The sequence below is a fragment of the Maniola jurtina genome, chromosome 6 (assembly GCF_905333055.1).
Source record: "Maniola jurtina chromosome 6, ilManJurt1.1, whole genome shotgun sequence".
NCBI classification, from domain to species: domain Eukaryota; kingdom Metazoa; phylum Arthropoda; class Insecta; order Lepidoptera; family Nymphalidae; genus Maniola; species Maniola jurtina.
In genome coordinates this window covers 5,337,418-5,361,946 of record NC_060034.1, presented here as the reverse complement: position 1 = coordinate 5,361,946, position 24,529 = coordinate 5,337,418, and the positions used below count along the sequence as shown (strand labels likewise).

The window sequence follows — 24,529 nt, the reverse complement described above, 5'->3', positions numbered from 1 at the left end:
TTTCGCTACGAACTTAGATTGAGTGCGATACAAGTAACAATTAAACATGTTTATCTACCGAATTTCCTGTTACATTGTTAGTTAATTACGTTAAGAGGATCAAAATTATGGTTGCGTGCCTTGTTATTAAACGATTAGAGGAAAATTTAGCAATAATCTGGTTACTAGCAAGATTATTACCAACATATTGATTTATTGGGTTCAATGTCCTGAAATTAACGAACTTATGTGAATTAGTTTTCAGAACGCGTTTATATAAAATTTCTTAAGGTATATTTTTAAAAAGGCTTAAATTGCATCTTTTGTAAATCTCATTTACAATCTGATTTACAAATTGTTTTGTTACTAGGTCGTAGCCTCGTAATAATATTACAAGCCTAGTAACATGGAAATACAGTATTATCGATATCTAATTAGGTACGGGAGTCTACCTGCTTATGGTCTTCTATAGCTAAAGCATTTACAACAAGATATTCTATAGGTTTAGTGATGAAGTCGCTTACAAAGTTTTGAGGTAGGTACTTAGTATGTTGTAGACAATAACAAGTTAACAAAGTTATGAGACAAGGATACGGCTGTAATGGCGCATATACAGACAATTTGCTTATTTTCGTAATCGGCCTCCGTGAATGTCGTCTTAGAAACACGTATGAATGCTATAAACAATGGGTGGATTGCAAAATTTTGTAATTTGGAGTCGAGACATGCACGATCAATTTATTTATGCCCATAGGGACTAAGGATGGAAGGTTTATCTATATGAATGCTAGAGATTTGGCAATATATAAGAGGAGGCGATATTTTGCTGCACAATTAACAATCACTAAAATTACTTGTTAAATATGTATAATAATGTAATTATATTGTTTAAATAAATAACCGGTTAATTCGATAACCCTTTTCTCCTCAAAAAGAGCTCGAGCCCCCAGGCCCCACGGCCTCAAGGTCTCCACACAAAAAGGCACAAATATGAAGCTCCCATCCCACTATTTTATTATTTTTATTGTTACAGCGGCATTAGAAATACACACTCTGTGAAAATTTCAACTCTCTACCTATAACGGTTCGTGAGATACAGCCCGCTGACAGACAGACGAACAGCGGAAGCTTAGTAAAAGGATCCCGTTGTCAATCTTCGAGTACGGTGCCCTAAAAAAGTTCAAGTTCCTCTAAACTAAAACGAAGCAGCTGTGAAACGTTCACATCATTTTCGCTGTTTCAGGTCTTTAGGGTGAGAGGTTCGTTACTTATTTTTTATTTATTTATTAATCTTATGAAATGCTCATGACATTATTTTTGTTACATTATTATTATTCAAAGAAATTGTTTCTTTCTGTGGACTTTGCGTATTTTGTTCCTGATTTATATACAAATTTTGAAAACTTCGGGGAAGCCAAACTTTTGTTGGAAACCTTGTACCTACTTAAAATACTTTTCGATGATGCTTATGAATTATTTCTTGCAAATAAACTTCACGAAATGTTTTAAAAGTTTTTAATTAAACAATGAGTTTTCAGCTTCCCTTCCTGTTGAATATTAGTTTTGCAAACCCAAAAAGTTTCCATTTTTGCTTGGATAACCTGTTTGCTGATTTTGTGTTTATCTTGGGAAATGTTTCTTTTTTCCAACAGTAGCTACATGCCTAAAGTTTATGAATCTTATAATAGGGGTTTACCCTGTATGATGATAGCCTAACGGGTTGGAACGTAGGTACGACATTTGGCATTTTAGGGTTCCAAATTCAGCCTGTTTAAAACCTGCCACGTGGAGGGAAAGAGAAGCTATGAACTGAAGCTGACTTGGACTGAACGATCTTACAAAGCCCACATTTAAGGTTTTCGAAAAAAGTTTTTTTAAGGAAGACAAACTTTAGGGATATAGATTCTAAATGGAAAATTAGGTTGCGATGCTTAAGAAGTATGCAGTTTTAATAGCTCGCAACCTTCAATAAAGAATTGTCTATGTCGATGCTCGAAATAATTTAGAGCCAACTACAGCAAGAATTTGCATTATTATTTCACTACTATAATAAACTTACATTAATTTAAATTCAATTACTTTACAGAAAGGTCAATTTACACAGTAAGTCACACACAAACAGTTGAACTTTGTGCTATAACTTAAGACCAACAGCTGTTGGGGACAGTCGCCTCTAATCAAGGACCAACGCATCACAAAGTCGTGCAAACAAGCGGGCAACTGTTGTGTTTGTGGTCTGACATTTGCATGTAAAGGACAAGTTGGAACCTAGCGCTTTGAGTTTTGTTGTTCTCTACGAATTGTATTTACAATCGTTTTTATTTTATTCGATGCCCCTTAGAAGGTGGTTAAGTGGCAATGCAGTGAAGCGGGCCTCAGAAGGGCAATGCAATTAAGTGTCTGTGCGTCATTGTACCGGAATCACACTAATATTATAAAGGCGAAAGTTTGTGTGTATGCATGTGTGTATGTTTGTTACTTACTCAAAAACTACACGACGAATTTGACTGAAATTCAGAATAGAGGTAGATTATACCCTCTATTAACACATAAGCTACTTTGTACCTCGGAAAATCAAAGAGTTCCCACGGAATTTTTAAAACCTATATCCATGTGAACGAAGTCGCGGGCATCAGCTAGTACTAAATAGTTTGGCGGCATGTCTTTGCCACTAACGTGGTAACTAGCCGCGACCGAAAGCTGCCACCAGACCAGACCAGAGATAATGTACAAAATTGCCCTTGCCGTGAATGGAAACCAGATCTTACCACTTAGATAGGGTAAGTATAGAACCACAGTGCTGACTACTGTGCCAGGAAGTTTGTCAAAATATATTGCTATAGGTATTATACCTACTACGAGTACTTACGATTGAATGTTGGTAAGTTGAACTAACCGCATATGCTGAGTACAAGTTGCACGCGCCAAACGCAATGAATTTTAGGCAATAATGTCGTTTAGCAGCAAGTCTGCTACTTACCTGCCACTGCGCGCGGCAGTGACGCGCGTCGCGGCAGAAGAGAATATCGTGCGGGCGCTGCCGCGACGCGCAGTTTAGCTGCAGTTCAGTTCAAGTGCGTGGGCACCTTAAAGCTTGAACGTCGATCAGGTTCATTTTTGAATGCCAGCCTTTGCTGCTAGGAATCTATCTGAGTGTAGCATTACGAATGTTTTTTCTCATACTGCCGAGCTTGCCGAGCTGCTTTGACCAAAAAGAGAGCATTTGCATAGGTTGAGGCACGTTAACACGGGCCAAAGTCCCAACTGCGTCACAAAACTAATGCTGAGATCTATAGAGCGCACTTTGACTTTGCTCAAGACAGTTAAGTCTGCCTACGTCTAGGCAGAGTCGCGCTGCGAAGCTGACGCGTTTAGTTTGGACCTAGATAAATTCTAGAAAATAATTTCTTAGTGCTTTTGTGCCCACTAAACTACCCGGAACATTATATTGTATGAGTATTCGATTTCTGCGCTTGCACGCATTAAGTAACCTTTACCATATTGATGAGCAGCGTGAGATTGTAATGAAATATGAACTTTAATATTAATTAACTTTAATTTACTCACTCATTTTATTAAAAGCTTCGACAACCTCAACAATGACGCAGCAAGTTATTTAAATAATTAATTATTAAGTTGTATCATGTTCAGCCTTTAACCTTCTTAACCTCGATGCATAATTCAAAGAGCGTATAATATCATTGTTCGTTAAACCGTTGTACACCTCAATGAAAATATTATTTCAATTATTTTTTCCTACCAATGAAGGTTGTGTTGATACAATCATGATAACCGTATTTGTAAATATCAACGCTAGTTTATATAAATGAAGACTAATTAAACAGACTATTCAAGTGCGATTTTTTACATTTACATTGATTGCCCAAAATATTCAGCGTTTTTTCCCATAATTTTTGGTATTACGATGCATTTTAGGTATTGATGACATACTTACTTGTGATATCATACCTACTGTGATGTACTGATAAATTCCTCTATCCCTACATCACAGTACACGGAAAAAATTAAACATTGTGTAGCCTAGTAACACAATTGATTGATACAAAATGCCCGAAAACTAAATTAAACTGCGAGAAATATTTTTTGATTATGTATGCAGCCAAGGCAATTAGGTACTGACATTGATGTTTTTGCAAAGCATTCGATGCAATCAATGACATCCGTTTTTATTTCATGCGCTTAAACAGAGCATAACCTTAATTTTAGGGCTATTTTTAACGTTTTTGATCATTGATTAAGGGTTCTTCGAACTGTGTTCTCCGCCCATTGTAACTTCAGCTTCGCGATCCGTTGAGTTATTTTGGTTGCTCTACTTCTATGAATCTCCTGAAGCGAAACTCCGAGTATAACTCTCTATCACTGGTTCACGAACTGACCTTTTTTATAAGACCCATAAATAATTAGCGACCAGTCCGTAAATCATCACTGCAACGCCTTCCTGTACTTAAATCAAATTCGGGAAAGTCAATCATACTTCCATCAATAAATTATGCTGGCATCATAAATTATAATACTAACTGAGTGTTATTGTTATAATCCAATTAAATTCAACTAAAGCGTAAAGTTAAGCTCGAAAGCATCTTCGACAGCCGTTACAAATATAATTAATGGCTTCAAACGTCTTTTACATGTGACGGAGGAATTAATTGCGTGATATATTAATTAAAGTTTGATTATATTGTCGACGAATGGCATTCAAATGAAGGAGTACGATCCCAGAATAAGGTATTTAATAAATAGAAACGAGAAATGAACGAATACCAGGTATCTGATGATTTGGTGGTGTGGATGAAATTTCTTGTGACGTTGGGTGGGAACACTAAATAATGGAAGAGATACCTACTGTGCAAACAATTTCTCAAATCATACTCCATTTTAAAGTATATACAGTACACAAAGCTATCGTCTAAGCTAAACATCCATTCAGTATTCCAAGGACTCCAATAAGCAAGTGGGGTCTGTTTGTTTAGTAAATAGTGAGCAAAAATGAGCAAGCGGGGTAGCTAATATTAAGTATTTACTGCCACCCATGAACATTTACACCACCAGAGTAACCGCCAACACGTTGCCAGCTTTTCAGGAATTTGTTGATGCACCCCTTGAATAACCCCATCTAAAATCTAATCTAGTGGGAACACCGCCGCTGAAAGGAGTTAGAGTGCTACAAGAACCTTGTTATTAACAAGGCTCTTGTATTATAATATTACTAGCTGATACCCGCGATTTCGTTCGCGTGGATGTAGGTTTTTAAAATTCCCGTGGGAACTCTTTGATTTTCCGGGATAGATTTTTCTAAAAATATGTAGTTTTAAAATTAAAGGGGTTCAAAGGTTTGTATGTGAATTTTTAAGACCGCGTAACTTTAAAACCGAATATTTTAACAGAAATCTGGAAAACCACAGGTATAGATATTAGTTTCTAGAATATGTCTGAAAAATTTCATGGACTTTGGATGCTCAATATTCAAATGAAATTGGAACGACGTTTGTATGGAACGAGTGACGGAGAGACCCTTTTTAATAAGTCGTACTTTGTAAGAGTGCTTTCATAACATGAAGTTTATTAAAAACTTTATAAGCGTTGTTCTCAACGTGGCAGCCAACGATCGTGTAGGTATGCGATGCGATGGTTGAATAATGACGCCGGGTGACATTTAACATTGGATACAAAAGGCTCTTTATACTGTTTACCCTAATCCATTTATCCCATCCCTCCCTCCTCTTAGATTATATTGACAGCAACCTTTTAACTTTCCCCGGCTTAATTACATTAACGAGATGAGAGATCGTTCGGACAGTACATTATTAAGTGATTGAATGTTACAAAGGACGTTTTAATTTCATTTTGAGACAATATAGGCCAGGGGTGATCTAGCGGTGAATCGTGCGGAATTACTCATTGGCGTTATACCGCAGAGATGCCACCTCTTTAATCCATACTATATACTATATAATATTATAAATGCGAAAGTGTGTCTGTCTGTCTGTCTGCTACCTTTTCACGGCCCAACAGTTTAACCGATTCTAACGAAATTTGGTAGAGGGTTAGCTTATATCCCGGGGACAGATTTTTTATCCCGGAAAATCAAAGAGTTTCCACGGGATTCCGAAAAACTCATCCATTGATCATCATAGGTATCCATCAATTGATATAGGCAATTTTTTATCCCGGAAAATCAAACAGTTCCCACGGGATCTTAGAAAACCTAAATCCCCGCGGACGAAGCCGCGGGCATCCTCTAGTATTTCAATATGTTAAATTTTAGCAGAATCCCGTATGCGGAACTCCGCGAGCGGAAAAACGCACGCGTAAAAGCGCTCTATATTGCATCTATAATATTGCATCCGCATATTTATGCGGATAAGCCGCCAAAAAATTAACATAATATTGTTTATAATATTTTTAATATTATAAATGCGCAAGAGTGTATATCTGATGAACCGATTTTAATGAAAGAAAAAATAACCTGCATCCCGGGGACATAGGATACTTTTGGTCCCGGTAATTCAACGGGATTTTTAAAAACCTAAATCCAGGCGGACTAAATCCTGGGCATTATCTAGTATATATTATAAATATCTTAGTAACTGCTGTTATTTTTGAATTATAAAACGCCTAGTTGCTAATGCAAATACTGCAACATTTTTTGTATAAAATTAAATAGTAAAACGTAAAATGAATATTGGAATTTTCCGCTATTTACCCCAATTCATCCGCGCACCGCCGTCCTCGGGGTAATATTGACAGTACCCTTTCAAGTTTACGCGGCTTAATTACGTTAACGAGATCCTTCGGCCAGCGCACTCAGCAATAATGATAAATGGTACTATTCATTTACATGATTTAATTCTCCCATTTATTAATATTGCTTATTCTTATCATATTTAAAAAAATGTTTTGAATTGACAAAAATAAATAGGTACCTTTAAGGAATACAAAATTTACAGTGGAGTGGAGCAGAGTCTTTGAACTTTGACATATAGTCCAGTCATTTGGTGCTCAAAAAGAGGCTTATGAGGAAAGTTTTCCGGGAGTTTTGAAAATTGGTGGTTTTATAGATTTCGATGTTTTCTTTCCGAATTTTCATTTTGCCACCTCGTATCTTTGCCGCTCACGCCGCCATCTCGGAAAAATGGCGTCCAAAAACAGTTTTTTGACGATGACGGTTTCAATTACATATTGAAAACAAAACAAAGCGGAGACGTTGACACCCGTGGTTCTGACCACTGTCATCTGGCTCCTGAGTAAGGAACCTCCTTTTACATTGAGTGTCATTGTTTACTTACTATTCTTGATGAAGAGACAAGCGAAAGCTTTTACAGATGACTGAAATTGGTTTTAGGGGTCAAGATAATGTGGTATTTCATACAAAGGGGCAAGTGTTGATCTTTCTCATGATATTTTAATTTGTAACTAGAGAAGGTAATATAAAACATTTCAACGTGCATAGATTCAATTCCGTCTACACTAACAATTCCATTTTACATACAAAATGATTTATAGTTGAATTATTCAAGTAGGTACCCTTCAAGAAATCCATTCAATACGGTCTCCCGTTCATTACTTCTATTGTGAGTTGATTGTATCCGCCAATCCTATTACTACGACAAATAACTTCTGATTGAAATTCACTTTTGATAGAGACGGAGAGTCCTTCAATACAACTGATGTTGCTGCATTGAATTTAGACAAATTAAAGTTCTATTGATTACGTAATGTTTATTTGTTTTGTACACCCATCGCAAAGGTGTCTGTAATTGTCGGTGGAAACATGGTCTAACCTACAACCTATAAGACATTTATTACGTAGACGTACTCCAGAAAGTCGGCTTAAAATCGTAATATCGCTTTTTACCTTTAAAAGTCAGTTGTTGTTGGATAAAAAGTCTCAAAATAAGTAAAGAGTGATCAGTCTGCGTTATAATCTATAATAATTATCAAACGAACTTACCTGTAAGTGAACTTCGATTTAAATTATGCCAGCAAGCTTCATTCGACGTGAGTATAATATGCATAGTGTATATCTCATAACATAATAAGGAGTTAATTAACTAAACAATGTACATAGATAGTCTAGACTCCATAGCAAATCTTGGGCCTATTTTCAGATTTTTTTCGTAGCTTATTTAGAAAATTTAGTTTAATTATTAAGGTAAACTAAGTCCAAATAATATTCTACTGACTCAGGTAGAATTGAACGATAGTTTTGTTAGTGAGTGAATAGATACACATTTTCATCTTAATTATGATTGTTTCACACACACGGCTAGGTTTATCGTTATATTTATAACGATATGCATGGTCGCTTTTAATTAACGTTTCATTAAAAATGTTTAATGAGCCATACTGCATTTATTTTTAAACAATCACTTTGAAGCCGCGTCTGCAAAAAAGTCGCGTATTAAAAATAATTATTATTAAATGCCGATAATTACAATTAAGCCATCGACATTGCACGGGGAAAAATTGGTCGACGCTATATTCATTAATACGGCATTATAAAGCGTTGTGGATACTCACCGAATGTATTTTTAATCAGTATTTAAACGTTTAACTGGTCGGCTTTTATGGCAATATTGAAAGAGATTATATTTCCCGGAATGTGCCATTATTGCTATTATATATCAGGGCTCGGTTAATGCCACTGTACGGTGCGCTCTCGCTGTGACAATATTGAAAATTTTATGAAAACATTTATATTATTGCGTTGCGTTCTTGCAGGGTTCTGTTTATAATTTCAGGGACAAATCACGGCATTCCGCTCGAATGTTTTGTAAGGAAATTTTTGAACAACATCATATTGTTAGCATCTCGGATACTTATATTAGACCGAAAAGATTTTTCGCACTGTGTTTATTAGATTTGTTCCTGTTGCCAAATCAACTTAGGTTATTAGGAGGTTTTGCAAATATCGCTTAGGGTCTAGGTAAACTCTAGAAGTCTTTAGAATTTAAAAAGATTAATCCATTAGAATAATTTAGTTGGGTGAATTTAAGGTACTTACGTTCTTTGAAGTAGTATTTCAGGCGGTTTATCTGGTGAAAATCTGTAAGCATAATAAATTGTATTAGAAAAAAATATCAACATCTCAAAAATAAGTTGTTTGCTATGGTAAATGAAATGATTAATATTTAGGTATAATTTTAAAAATATTAAAAGTAATAAAATAATTCTGTGAAATAATAAATTAATAAACTATAATATCCATAAAGTATTATGTAATAAATTAAATTTTTAGCAACACATTATTTTGATTGCTTTGAAACTTATTGTTATTAGTAAAGAATCTGGAGTTTAGGGTCTCTTAGACGATTAGAAGGGTTTTTATCCCCTCAGTTAAAATACAAATCCTTAATGTTTGAAAAAATTCAAGCAAGTACATAGGTATTATGCAACAAGCTTATGTCTTGCGGTGATCCTCATTACCGCGTATGCAAGGGAGCATTCAAGAAAAACGAGAACATAAATAGAGGGAAAAATCTCCCCCTTTATACTCGTAATATCGGAGAAAATTAATTTTATGAGTCGTGTGACTGAGGGAGGGTTCGCCGATAGACACATTGAATGTTCATTCAACCCTACGGCCTTATTCGGTATGACATTCAAAACGCAACCACGTGGAGAACGCGAGCATGTTAACTTAAGCAAGTTAACGTTTGACTAAACTTTTGATCGACACTTTGAGATCGTCGGAAGATTGTATTTATTGACTGAAATTAATAATAATAGTCAATTCTATTTATAGATAGGTTATTCAACAAAGTATTTTTGACAATTAACAACGTTGCCAAATAATGTATCGACAGATTATTGATAGATTTATTAATTTTGGCTATAAGCTGCAATAGAGTGACAACTAAAATGAGATAATGAGATGACACGCTTTGCGTAGTCTTACTACAGTTTTTTAGGAGTTGCTAATGTGATTCCCTTAAGCTAGTGTTTCCTATAAAAGATGTGCTGCCACATACCGGCCGCAATGTAACTTGTCGGTAAATAACAACATACAATGTCTTTGTTGTAATTGTCTTATTTATAAATTCAACAAGTGACAAGTGTAAATTAAAAATGTATAACACCCCCGACGATCCAAAGTATTTGAGTTTTCCAAAACATCATTTTCAAATAAATAATTATGTATTTAGGCAACGTCCATCTTGACAGTTTGACATTTGTCTATTGACATAATATTATGAACCTAACTGTTATCTAACCTTCTTTTCTACAAGAAAACTAGAAAAGAGCTGATAACTCTTAAACGGCTGAACCAATTTTTTTAGATTATAGCTAAGAACACTCTCGATCAAGCCACCTTTCAAACAAAAAAAAACTAAATTAAAATCGGTTCATTCGTTTAGGCGCTACGATGCCACAGACAGATACACAGATACACAGATACACAGATACACAGACACACAGATACACAGATACACAGACACACAGATACACAGATACACACGTCAAACTTATAACACCCCTCTTTTTGGGTCGGGGGTTAAAAATCAAAAGTGTACAATAGTAGCTAGTAGCTTCCCATTTTGAATGAATGCTTTGTTTGAACGATCTTAGTTTTTTCATATTATGACATAATAAATACAGAATATGCCCTCATCAATATTTGGGGGGAATTTATTTAGAGGCATGAGTTAGGTACGTAAGTTCATTTGGAAAGTTCGTGGTCGCTGCCTTATTTTATAGTCCAGTTGATAGTATATTCGACTATCTCTGTAATAATCGTTAAGATAGAGAGGGTTACTTAGTTTATTAGGTATATTATATGCTGATATATTATTTATGCTTCAGACTAAATATGATAAAATCAAGGACCACTATGTTATGAATAAAAAAATACAATAGAAACAGATTCAGAAGTTACAGGATGTCATCTAAGACCGATATGCAGAAAAAACTCTAAACTGCTGGAGATCTGCAGTTTAAGCATAATAAGTATGACAAACCTCTCTCTCTAGGCTTCTGCAAAGCTTTGTCGACAAAGGTTTTCGCACTGATTATGCTCGGCCTATGTACGGCATTCAAATCATACCTTATGTCACATTTATTTCCTTCCAGTTGCGTTGCAATTCCATTCCTGACAGCTGATTTCAAGCCAAATTAAACTATTCAGTTAGTCATTGAGAATCAATAACGAACTTAGAAGATCCAGAGTAACCGACACAGCCCATGGCGAAGCTGAAGCGACCATGGTGGGACACATAGAAGAACCGATAGATGTTGGAATCCCAAGACCAGTTGGCAGACCTCCACTGCATAGACCACATCACAAAGTCGCAGGGTGCCGCTGGATTCAGGCAGCGTACCCGCGGGCCTATAGATCTTCATACAAGAGATCAAGCCTTGGTGTCAAAAGTAACAACGAGGAGCGACTCTATAAACCTGCCATAAGGATTATCCTGGGAGCATGCAACGATTTCTACGTAGTAAAATAATTATTGTCAAGTAGGTAAAGTTCGAGGTAGAATCGGCACCGATAGTTCCAATAGGTCCTTCGGGGCTGGTATAAAGCGCATTGTCACAACTTGCAAAACCGAATAATTCATGAGGCGCGAGAGGGCGGCTTCGGAGGTGTTACTCGCCGTTTTGTAATCGACAACCTTCCACCTAAGTTCTCGACCAACACAATTTTATCACCCTTATTCCCTAGGCTTTAAAAGCGTTTTTGTTACTAGAGTATGCGTATTACGTGGTTGGTTGTAAGCATCGACTCATTGTGCTATTATTATGCAAAGACGACCACCGATCGACGAAATGTTTTCTCGCGAATGCTAAACTACATTTCGTTTTGTTAAAAGGTTATTAGAATGTAGGTCTTGTAGTGCCACAAGGTTATACGGGTGTGTTTTGGGAATAATTTTAAATATTTTCGCAACAGGTTGTTATAGATTACATAAATGAATATTATTATCATAATCTTTTATTTGCTTGAGTAGGTACAGGTGCAAAAGGTATTGCACGAAATAAAATTGTTCTTAATCATTGTTGTATTAGGTGTAATGTATTGTACATCCATACTCAAACCACAAATTGTTTGAGTATGGAACTTTAAAAATAAAAGGTAAAAACAAAGAAGTTCTTTTTTATTGAAGTTAGTTAAATATGAGAAAAATCGAAATGTAAGAGGGCCATGATCACTGCAACACAGATCATTCTTCTGCAGGATTATCGTTTCCATTCACTAATGTGAAACATAAGTTTATTTAAATAAAGTAAATAAGTCATAATGTCAAATGAATGAAATAATTGAGAGAAATTAAGATTATTTATTAAAAAAAAACAATTCGAAATCGATATTGATTGATATAATTACCGATTTATCAGATTTTTTCTATATACAGCACTATACTCAAGTTAATGCTATGCTTATAGTTTCGATTTTCAAAAGCTCTTCTGAATTATTAACAGTCATAATATACGTCAATCAGCTCGTATCTAATAGCTCATTAGCGGTAAAATAACAAGCCTAACTACTCGCATGATTATAATTATGTCTCTCTTATCAATAAACTTACTTTATACTTACTTAAACTTTATACTTACTATGTAATTAACTAGAATAACCCAGATATTAATAAAATTATAACTACAATTTTGACTGTTACTTTTAGTATCACTATATTTATCTAGTGCATAATTAACTTATTGATCAACATAATTATAGCAAGTACACTTTAATATTGGTGTGGGTAGTACTGATCTTTAGTAGGTACTATAATATAAAATGAATGCTAATTCAAAAATGCACCACAGTGTTGGTTTGTTTTTTGAAAAAAAAAAAAAACCTTTGGCCTCCAGGAAACTCAGTGTGGACAGCAGCTACTTACTTAAGAAAAAGAAATATAAATGATGCTCACAACCTCGTTTGATTTTGGTGTTTTTATAAATTCTGTAGGAACTTGTTGATTTTCCGGGATAAAACAGCCTGTTTGCCGTCTCCGGAATGCAAGATTCTCCGTACCATTCCAAAATCAGTTGAAAAGATGGGCCGTGAAAAGATAACAGACAGACAGAAAAATAGACTGATAGACACACTATCACATTTTTATAATAGACTAGCTGACACCCGCGACTTCGTCCGCGTGGATTTAGGTTTTTCGAAATCCCGTGGGAACTCTTTGATTTTCTGGGATAAAAAGTAGCCTATGTGCTAATCCAGGATATTATCTATCTCCATTCTGAATTTCAGCCAAATCCGTCCAGTGGTTTTTACGTGAAGGAGTAACAAACATACACACACACACACACACACACACACACACACACACACACATACAAACTTTCGCCTTTATAATATTAAGTGTGAAGTGTGATAACCACGGGTTAACGCCCAGCCGTCCAGAAGTCCTTATTGTAATCCAATTTTGAGATGATCAACGGTTTACAAAAAAAACCGTACCTAGCAAGCATCCCTGATACGCTACGGAAACACGGAAGAGGCTAAGGCCCTGGCTTTGAAAGGAATATTATATTGCACGCGTAGGGAGCTTTATGCCTTTTACTTAAAAGGTCCACACTGCACGTGTAAATAGCTTTTTGGAAATTGGGTGTTCATAAATTATAGAATTTTATACATGAATTTTCAAGTTTATTGGCCTAAATGAAGTCCACTAATTACTGCGAACTATTTGTTAATGTGGCATTGAATATCCCATTAGGCATTTCTTAAGTTCCTCCGTCTCGTAATTCAATTGTTACTTTGGTTATCTACTACTTAATTGTTTTTATTACAACCCTAATTAATCTTGTTAATTTTAGTGTGTTAACAAGTTGCTATAGAGTTTAATAAGTGCCTAAATTGATGGACAGCGCTAATCCTAAGGTCAAACCGGCTTAAAAGAAAACTATTTCTATTGTTACAAGTATCACTTATCAAGTAACTTGGAAAGGAAAAAGTAGCTCCGGATTATGTGCTTGAAGATAAACCCGTATTTACCATCTCAGTTGATATTTTGATGTACAATAGTTCATCATATTATATTGAGCAAGAAGAAAATTATTTATAAGTTCCATGTTGGATAGGGCTAGCAACAATAACGAAATACAAAAAAAAAACCTGCCAATGTAAGACAATATGTTTGCAACTATAATAACAAAAATAATAATCTTTCACGTGGATTTAGGGGTTTTCAAAGTACCGCTTGAAATTTCTCAAAATCCTTTCTACTTGTGGGAGATCTACGTTGTGAAGAAAACCTTATTTTCTAAACTATGCAGAGTTACACACATTTATCAACATTTAAGTATATTATGTACACAGTAGATAAATATTGTTAGGTATGTATTTCTAAAAGATATCTACTCATTGATTAACACTATGTGGTTTCTACTCTCTAGATTTAAAGAATTATTAATAAAGTACACCTATATAATTAAACATAATCAATTTAAGATAAAGCTTACATCATTTTTAAGTAAGAAGGTAAGTAATCATCTTTTTATTTGTAGTTTTTTGTGCGGTCTCACCTGATAGCAATACAGATTATAATCGTGGGATGATCGAGGATGGGCAGTGATTGTTGCTCACCATAATTAATTATGAGACTCAAACACCCATGACGTGGTCAGTATTTTTATTTGGCGGTGACTCAAATAATCCTAAAACTTGATTCTAGGCTTAGAAAAAACGGAGATTAAAACATTGTGATCGTAATGCTAGGTACGTAATGGTTGTATCTACCTATACATGTTGAATGTATTTCGAATATGTAGAAGCAAAGTTGAGTACCTACTTTTATTATATTCTAAGCTTGCTCGTCGAGCATATACGAGTATTTACGTGGGCAGCCACTTGTTAGGATAACAATATATCTTCTCAAGATTTCTCATCCTATTATAATAGTCTTTATAAATAATAGGTATTATTAGAATGAATGGTCTTCAAAAATTATTCGCTTATTAATCAATGTAATGTCACCATTTCTTGGCCACTGTGTTATTTCTTTTTCGTGTTACATAGTATGATTGATGCTGAGTAAAATATTTCAAGATACCACCTATTTCTGGTAGTTAAAGGTGATAGAGTAGCCTATTTTTTGCTTTTGGATTAGTCTGCACAAAGCTCTTTCCAGGTTTCCTCAGATATCTCCGTTTTGTGCTTTTCTTGAACATAATATAATGTCCAAGTCAAACTTTATATAATTAACCCAGCGATTCCTTTGCCTCTTAAGTTTTGTCAAAGCGTTATAAAAATATCTTTATCTTATCTTTGTTTTATTAATATGAAGTTCTTGTGCTTCAGTTAGTCATAAGTAATCCAAATGACGTGAATATAACGTGTGAAGTTATGCATTAGTGATTAAATATCCACATTTTATTACCGATGTCGTTTATTTTAAATGGATTCTCATGCAAATTAGATTGAGCCGCAATTAATATCAGCGGCCGGACGTAAGGTAAATCGCATGTTGTAAAAATGTAATTTATGAGCTTTTCGCAAAAACCAATCGTTACTGTTTGTTTACTTCTCAACAATGGGGGAGGAAGATCATAAATAAAATCGGTCTTAAAAATAAATCCTCTGATGTTTTTAGTCTAACAAAAAATCTTAGGTAACTACCTACTTCAACGAATTCTTTAATTACACCAAAAATAATGAAATCATAGGTGGAATTTGTTTATATTAGGTACGCTTGCACAAATAATATAATGAGTAGGTTTATGACTAAGTTAGCTTTTAGTACTTATACCTACTAATTAATCATAGTATCATGCCTAGGTATAGGCTATATTCATACACCCTAATACCTAACTATCCCTATTACAAATCACACCAATGTTATTACATACTTCTCATGATAATATTGAAGAAAATAAGTCGGTATTTTTCTTTATTTATAAGACTTGAGTGGAATGGGCAATTATGTAATTGTAAAAACGTCAATCTAGCGATAAGTTGATGAAAATAATAATAATTATGGATGTGATGGATCGTCCTTCGTGACAAAGTGCTCGTGTAACTTCACCTCGCCTGTGCTGTCAGACGTCGGAAAATTTTTCATCCGTGAAATTCGGGAACTTTGTCAAATTGAAATTTATTGTGCAACTGATTATCCAGCCCTTGTTTGGTAAAATGTCTTACTATTTAACTACAATGTACTTATTAACCCCCGAGTAGATAGGAATTGGCTTATCTGGATCAGGGATCATTCATTCATTCGAATGATCCCTAATCCAGATAATCCAATTCCTACATTTTGAATACTGAAAATGGTAGTATTCGAATGCTTGAATAGTGAATGATACCATATTTAAATACTGAATAATGGGTATATTTGAATACTTGAATACTGAATAATGGATATATTTGAATACTTGAATACTGAATAATGGATATATTTGAATACTTGAATACTGTATAATGGATATAATCGAGTACTTGAATACTGATACTTCATCGAATGGATGAATACTGAATAGATACTTCATTCGAATGCATGCATACTGAATAGTTACTTCATTCGAATGAATGAAAACTGAATAGATACTTCATTCGAATGCATGAATATTGAATAGATACTACATTCGAATGCATGAATACTGAATAGATACTTCATTCGAATGCATGAATACTGAATAGATACTTCATTCGAATGCATGAATACTGAATAGATACTTCATTCAAATGGATGAATACTGAATAGATACTTCATTCGAAGGCATGAATACTGAATAGATACTTCATTCGAATGCATGAATACTGAATAGATACTTTATTCAAATGGGTGAATACTGAATAGCTACTTCACTCTGAATGCATGAATACTAATGACTATTATAAGTACTGAACAATGGGTAATGGTGGAAAATATACTCGAGAGCATGAATACTGAATGTCTACTAAGTTAGGTATATTTAAAATACTGTGTATTGCATATACTCTTATGCTAGACTATACACTTGTATACTAAAAATGTGAATTAATAAAGCGAATTATGAATATTTAGCTTATTCGCATTCATCTATTAAATCAACAAATTTCTGTTTTTCAACTCTTAATATTCGTGCCGATAGTTGTTGGCCATGATATCGAACTTTGAAATAAATACCTGAATTACTTTTATTTAAGGGTATTAAAATGGCATCGTATTGTTCGTATCCAATAATTTTAACTAAATGAAGACCGTGTAATCTTTTTTCAGTTATAATTATTTCTACACAATCTCCAATATTTAAAGACATGGTGACATTTTTTCCTTATGAGTAAATAAATAGTTCACTTTAGTCGCGTGTTATCATCCAATGTAATCTATTCAACTGATATAGAACAGAAAATTGTCTCTAATATAGAATATAGATAAAACTTTGATGGTGTTGGTGGTGATAGAAAATAAAACGTTTAATCATGTTGACCGTATGCCGTGTAATAAAAGGCAATGCATTAATACAATGTAATGTGCAACTTAAGCAGTTTTAGGGCAAGCTGGTGTTACACCGAGCTTACGGTTGGAGACACACTGAGCCAACATTACAAGGCTTTAGTTTTATTTCCCTCAAAATGAAATTCAAGTTCAATAATAAAGTTTATTTATTTGCATTCGAATAAGTTTACATAATGATTGAGTAGACAATTTGTATCGTTAGTTATAAACAATAATTATTTACACAAAAACGCATTTCACTCTTATTTTTTAATCACTAGTAACATCAATGCAGGACATACTTCGTTGTATTTTCGTTATTAAACTGTGAGCTCCATTATAGATTTCATCGAAAAGTAAGTTATCGCTATCGACGACATATTGAACACAGACATTTGCATCACATTCACAAAACATAGTGTTTCGTAGTTTTGCCGCATCATATATTTCCAATCTGATAACTTTGGCTCCATTATTAGGAACTTTTATGTATGAATACACAACATTGGCTTTTTTCTTTTTTAAAGTAGGAGGGATATCTAACCCATTATTTTCCCTTTGAAAATAATTACTAACACGTTGAGTAAGGGTCGTATTGGGTTGAAAGTTAAAAGGATCATTTGAATCCTGAAACAAATAAAAATACTATTATGAATGCTGAACTAAGTAACAATTTAGGTTTATGAAATATGCAATTTGAATATCAAACGAATCTAAGAGGTAGTCATGTTTATCAAATAAAAACAAAGTGATTACTAATAAAATTATTCAAATTTTAATACTTAATTATTATGTATAGTAAAAAAATCAGGTCTTACCGACATGTTGTAGATCACGTTTTGATGTCCAGTACAATGTAATGAATTTTCACAAGTTTTCACGTAACTTATATACTTTTTTTAAATTATCAATAAAGTTCAAAATCGCAGGTTTTATCATTCAAAGATCGTTCCTTAACTGGATGTGGAATGTGAAATACGAACCCTCTAGACATAGCGTCGCCGGCGCTGGCGCAAGTTGTTGTAGGGCTACATTCAGTTTGAAATATCATGGATTTGTCTTAGGTTGTATTCATGCAAAGAAGTTGGTTGCTATGTAATCGGGTAAAAAACGATTGAATAACGTTGCATGTTGTATTTTGTACCTACGCACGAACAAATCAACAGACAAACTATTCTTATTGTATCGTATAGCACGGTACAATATGCGAAGGTAATTAAGGTTGCTCAAACCTAGTCCATCCATTATAGACTCAATGTTTTAAATAATAATAGTTATAGTTATTGGAGAACACATAACTTACTCAATAAAATTTTTGTCCTACTTTAATCACTTAATGAATGGTAACCTATTCATCTCTAACATTGTAAGTAAGTGTTGCTTTGTTAGCAATAATATGATAAGTACATTAAGGCTCTTACACATTATCCCCCGACACTATAGTATACTTATTTTGTTCATTTGCTCCCCTCATAACTCATAAACAATGTTTTTTTAGAATAATAATTTAGCGTACCTATACTTACATGAAAATGTTAATAGGAAAGTGTGATCATGAAGAAGACAAGATTAAATAAAAATGAAAATTATTTATTCAGAATAGGTAACATGTTACGCTCACTGATATTCAAATTTTTTAATTTGTAAGATGATGTGATTGTGATATATGATGTGATAATAATTAATTACATACTTAAAACAAAAGCGATGAGGGTTCCAAACGCGCTCAAGTCTGAGAAGAGCCCACAACAAACTCAGCCTTTTAAGCCAGATTAAAAACCATCCTGCTTTATACTGAATTATTATTATTGTCAGATATTATCTGGTGAATCTCAGCATATTGATTTGTATCATCATTCATAATAGAGCGAGTGATAGTGTAAAGGGACCTTTACGGAAATTTAATGACAAATCATTTTTGCTTTATTTAAACAATCAAGCGAGATGTTAAAGCATCATTGTGTTATCCTGAAGCAAGGAATCTGGTGGATACTGAAATGTAAGTAATATCATATTTATTCTTTATTTTTAATGGTTTTTTTCTCATCTTCGATATTATAATTTCGAGCAATCAAGGTACGTTCATGGGCACCTAAATTGAGAATACTTGCAGTATTCAATTGATTATAATAATAGTAAGTTATTTATGCGTATGTAACCTTGTCGGTCTAATGGTTAGCTGGGTTCGATTCCCGGATCTTACTGATACCTACATTAAGAATACTTCCAGTATTCAATTGATTGTTATAATAATACTATGTTTTTATGTGTGTACATGTAACTTTGCCGGCCAAATGATTAGCTGACTGGAATAGTTCCCGGGTTCGATTCTCGGGTTTATTTTTGTTAATAATAATAATAATACTTATGTTATTTGTGTTTACGTAACCTTGTCGGGCAAATGGTTAACTGGCTTGAATATAGTCCTAGGTTCGATTCTCGGGTCCTACCGATACCTATCCTATATTACGATATCCTACCTGTTAAGAATACTTCCAGTATTTGATTGATTTTGATAATAATATGTTTTATGTGTGTACATGTAACTTTGTTGGTCAAATGATTAGCTGGCTTAAATAGTCCCGGGTTCGATTCTCGGGTCCTACCGATACTCATATTAAGAATACTTCCAGTATTCGATTGATTTTGATAATAATATGTTTTTATGGTGTGACCATGTAACTTTGTCGGTCAAATGATTAGCTGGCTTGAATAGTCCCGGGTTCGATTCTCGGGTCCTACTGATACTCATATTAAGAATACTTCCAGTATTCGATTGATTTTGATAATAATATGTTTTTATGGTGTGACCATGTAACTTTGCCGGTCAAATGATTAGCTGGCTTGAATAGTAAGCATTAAGTGTTACAAGATATTTTTGTCAAGTTTATATTAATACCTAGACACGTTTGAATACATACTTGTAATCTAATTTATGTTTTTTTTATATTATAGGTCACGACAGAGTGCTGAAACGTTGTTCCCATCAGAAGATGAGTCGCCGCAGCATTCGCCGCAGCCTGAGCCTGAAAAGAAATCCAAGAAAAGGGCACATGACAAATTAAAAACCGGTGAACCATCAAGTCCCACACCGACGCGTGTTGCGAAGAAATCAATGAAGTCCATCATCAATCCCATCGCACCGCCACCAAAAAAGATCACTGCATACGATCTTTTCGGCACAGATAGTGAAGATGACGAGACTGAAGAGACCTCTACACCTACAGCAGCGGGTAAAAAAATACAGCCTTTAGTTTCGTATTTAACAAGAAGACTGGCTAACGGTCATTCAAAACAATCTTTCGAGGGTAAGACAGGAACGCACTTCATTGACCTGAAAGTGTACCGGTGTGATGAGGTCGAAAATGTTCAGCCCGTAAATAGATGGCGTCATGCCATCATATGTGTTAAAAACCGCACGAATGAAGATACTGAGGCATGGCGCCACTTAACAAACTTCATCATTGCGACACGAAAAGAGTATAAAAAATGCACTCCCACTTTTATCAGCAACTATTATTAGAAATTATTCCACTACGTCACACAATATTCTTTTGAAAAATTGTATTGTCACATATGTTATGAAATTAATAAACTTGTATAATGTTGTTGTTTTTTTTTACAGTCACCCCTGCACCAAAGCTAAGTCAGGTCAGCTTGGTGAGATGTGAAAATTGTCACGTTGATATACCTGAAAATAGATATCAATATCACTTAAGAACTAATTTACATAAGTCGAATTGTTTATTGAATACCAAATATAATAACATTGAAGTAATTTCAACAGCTTTCAAAAATAGAATAATAAGTTATAAATTAAGTCCTTTTGAGGAGTACCTCACACCCGAATCGTTCCTAATAGATAACGAGAAATATGTTATTAAAATTATAAACAACTCTTTGAAAAGATTTCAAAGTGTTAAATTAAACTTCGAGCTTTTTGTTTTCTTTTATCTCTCTAAAACAGGAGAAAAACAGCTGAAGTCATTTAACACAAAATATAGTATCATATCTAAAGGTACTGATGTTCATGAATTATATTTAAAAACAATTAATACGTTTGAAAAAAAAATATCTGAATTTCAACATCGCGAATCTGGCTGGACTTGCGAATCAATGAGTCATCTAGAAATAAACATAAATAAGTATTCTCCTTTCAGGGGTGGCTCTTACATAGCTCTTCCGAATGTAGTTAAAAATACTAAAAGTTGCATAAATATACGCAACAATGACAATCATTGTTTTTTATGGTCTATAGTTGCTGCATTATTTCCACAAAATAATAATGTTTGTAGAACTAGTTCGTATCCACATTACTCAGAAGTACTAAATATAGATGGTAATATGTCATTTCCACCATCATATAAAGATATTAAAATGTTTGAGAAAATAAATGAACTGAGTATTAACGTTTATGGATTGGATAATAAACATAATGTAACTGGTCCTTTGTATATAACTACAGCAAGAAAAAGTAACCATATAAATTTGCTGTACATTCAGAAGAATGGTAAAGGTCATTACTGTTTAATAAAAAATCTTTTGAAGCTGGTAAAACGACAAGTAACTAATCACACAAGTAACATGTATTTGTGTGAGTTATGCTTACAGACTTTTACCAGTAAAACAAAATATACTTCTCACAATTGTAATGAAATATTGACTGAATTACCAGCGAAAAATAGTTATTTACAATTCAAAAACTATGAAAGGCAACAAAAAATTAATTTTATTATTTATGCTGACTTTGAAAGTATTCTAATGAAGTGTAACGAAAATAAATCTGAGAATACTCGATTATATGAAATGCACCAACCGTCTTGTTTTGGTTACTATATTTGCTGTTCTCATGATCCTAAATTAAATAAATATGTTACATACAAAGGATCAGATTGTGTGCAAGTATTTGTAAAATATTTAATAGATGATATTCAAGAAATCTATCGCATATTGTCTAAGAAATTACCCATGACACCGTTAACATTGGAACAAGAAATTAGCTTTGAAAATGCTACAAATTGCTATATTTGTAATAATTTACTTCTTGATGATAAAGTACGTGATCATGACCATATCACTTCAGAGTATCGTGGCCCTGCACATTCTTATTGTAATTTAATAAATAGAGTGTGTTCATTCGTGCCTGTGGTTTTTCATAACTTGGCGGGCTATGATTGTCATCTTTTTATTACGGAGTTAGCAAAATACGACGGTTATTTTAAAATAATACCAAAATCGAAAGAGAAATATATTACTGTAACGAAAGTATTAAAAAATAAATATAGTTGTTCATTTCCTATTCAAATAAAATTTATAGATTCTTTTCAATTCCTCAATTCAAGCCTAGATGTATTATCTAAAAATTTACACGAAAAAGATTTTGTTAATTTATCCAGAGAATTTCAAAACAAAGACCAATTGAAGTTGCTACTTCAAAAAGGTGTTTACCCTTACGAGTATATGGATTCTATTGAAAAATATGAAGAAACTGCTCTTCCTTCAAAGGATTGTTTTTACAATAGTTTGAAAGGTGAACATATAAATGATGATGAATACAAACATGCTCAAAGTGTATGGAATCTATTTTCTATTAAATCCTTGAATGAATACACAGATTTATATCTAAAAACAGATGTATTTCTTCTTTGCGATATATTTGAAAATTTTAGAAATACTTGTTTACGACATTATAAACTTGATCCGGCTTATTATGTCACCGCTTCAAGTTTAACCTGGGATGCGATGTTATTATATACAGGTATCCGGTTAGAATTAATTAGTGACCTGGAGATATATGAATTTTTAGAAAAAGGAATACGTGGAGGATTAGCCCAGTGTTCACTTCGTAACGCTGTAGCTAATAATAAATATCTGTCAGATTTCGATGATTCTCAACCATCAACTTACTTGATATACCTCGACTGCAATAACTTATATGGTTATGCAATGACTAAAAAGCTTCCTATATCTGACTTCCGACTGTTATCCACGACCGAAATTGATAACTTAGACATTGCAAACATATCAAATGAATCAGATTTTGGATATATTTTGGAAGTGGATTTAGCATATCCTGAGTACTTACATAATGCGCACAGTGATTTACCTTTTGCGGTAGAAAAATTCACTCCTCCGGGAGGTAAAAACCCAAAATTAATAGCAAATTTGTATGATAAATTTAAATATGTGATACATTACGTTCATTTAAAAGAATGCTTGAAGAATGGGCTTATTATACGAACAATTCATCGTGTTCTAACTTTTAGACAACAAAACTTTCTACAAAAATACATTGACTTAAATACTCGATTACGCCAAGCATCATCATCTGATTTTGAGAAGGATTTTTTCAAGCTTCTAAATAATGCTATATTTGGAAAAACTATTGAAAATAAGAGGAAACAGGTTAATATTAAGTTAGTAACCAAGTGGAATGATAACAACAATAAAACTAACAAACAGCTCAGTGCCGAAAAGTTGATTGCGAAACCTAATTTAAAAAACATTACAGTTTTCTCCGAAGACTTAGTTGCAATTCATCTGAGTCCGGAAAAAATAATACTTGACAGACCTATATATATCGGTTTCACGGTTCTGGAATATGCAAAACAACACTTATATAAATTTCACTATGACTTTATTAAAAACAAATATCGAAATAAAGTACGACTTTGTTATACTGACACAGATAGTCTTTTATATTTTATAAAAACCAAAGATTTTTATAAAGATATGAAAGATGAAATAACAAATTTTGACACTAGTAATTTTGATGTGAATAATTGCTGTAATATGCCTAGAGTTAATGCGAAAATTCCGGGTCTATTTAAAGATGAACTTGGAGGTGAAATCATCACTGAGTTCACTGGATTGAGAGCTAAGCTTTATTGTATTAACAGTAAAAAGATCCAAATTAAAAAGGCAAAAGGTGTATCTAAATCTGTAACAAAACGATTAAAGTTAAAACATTACAATAGCACTTTAAACAGCGACGTTAATTTCAAAAGTAAAATGAACATGATAAAATCGATTAAACATGTATTATATTCTCAAGAAGTAAATAAAGTAGTCTTGAATAAAACTGATGATAAAAGACAAATACTTTCAAACCAAATTGAAACCTTACCTTGGGGTCATTGCAATACAATATTTTGAAT

The 24,529-nt window shown here is 33.6% G+C and overlaps 1 protein-coding gene across 4 annotated transcripts in view; it reads right to left on the bottom strand.

Moving 5' to 3' along the window:
* Positions 1–24,529, bottom strand: part of LOC123866535 — a 198,845-nt gene that overhangs the window by 70,671 nt on the left and 103,645 nt on the right. For all 4 annotated transcript variants that reach the window (XM_045908178.1, XM_045908181.1, XM_045908180.1 and 1 more), the window contains one exon: positions 9,005–9,046. The gene's annotated coding sequence lies outside the window, so the exon portion shown is untranslated. The remainder of the gene's footprint in view (positions 1–9,004; positions 9,047–24,529) is intronic.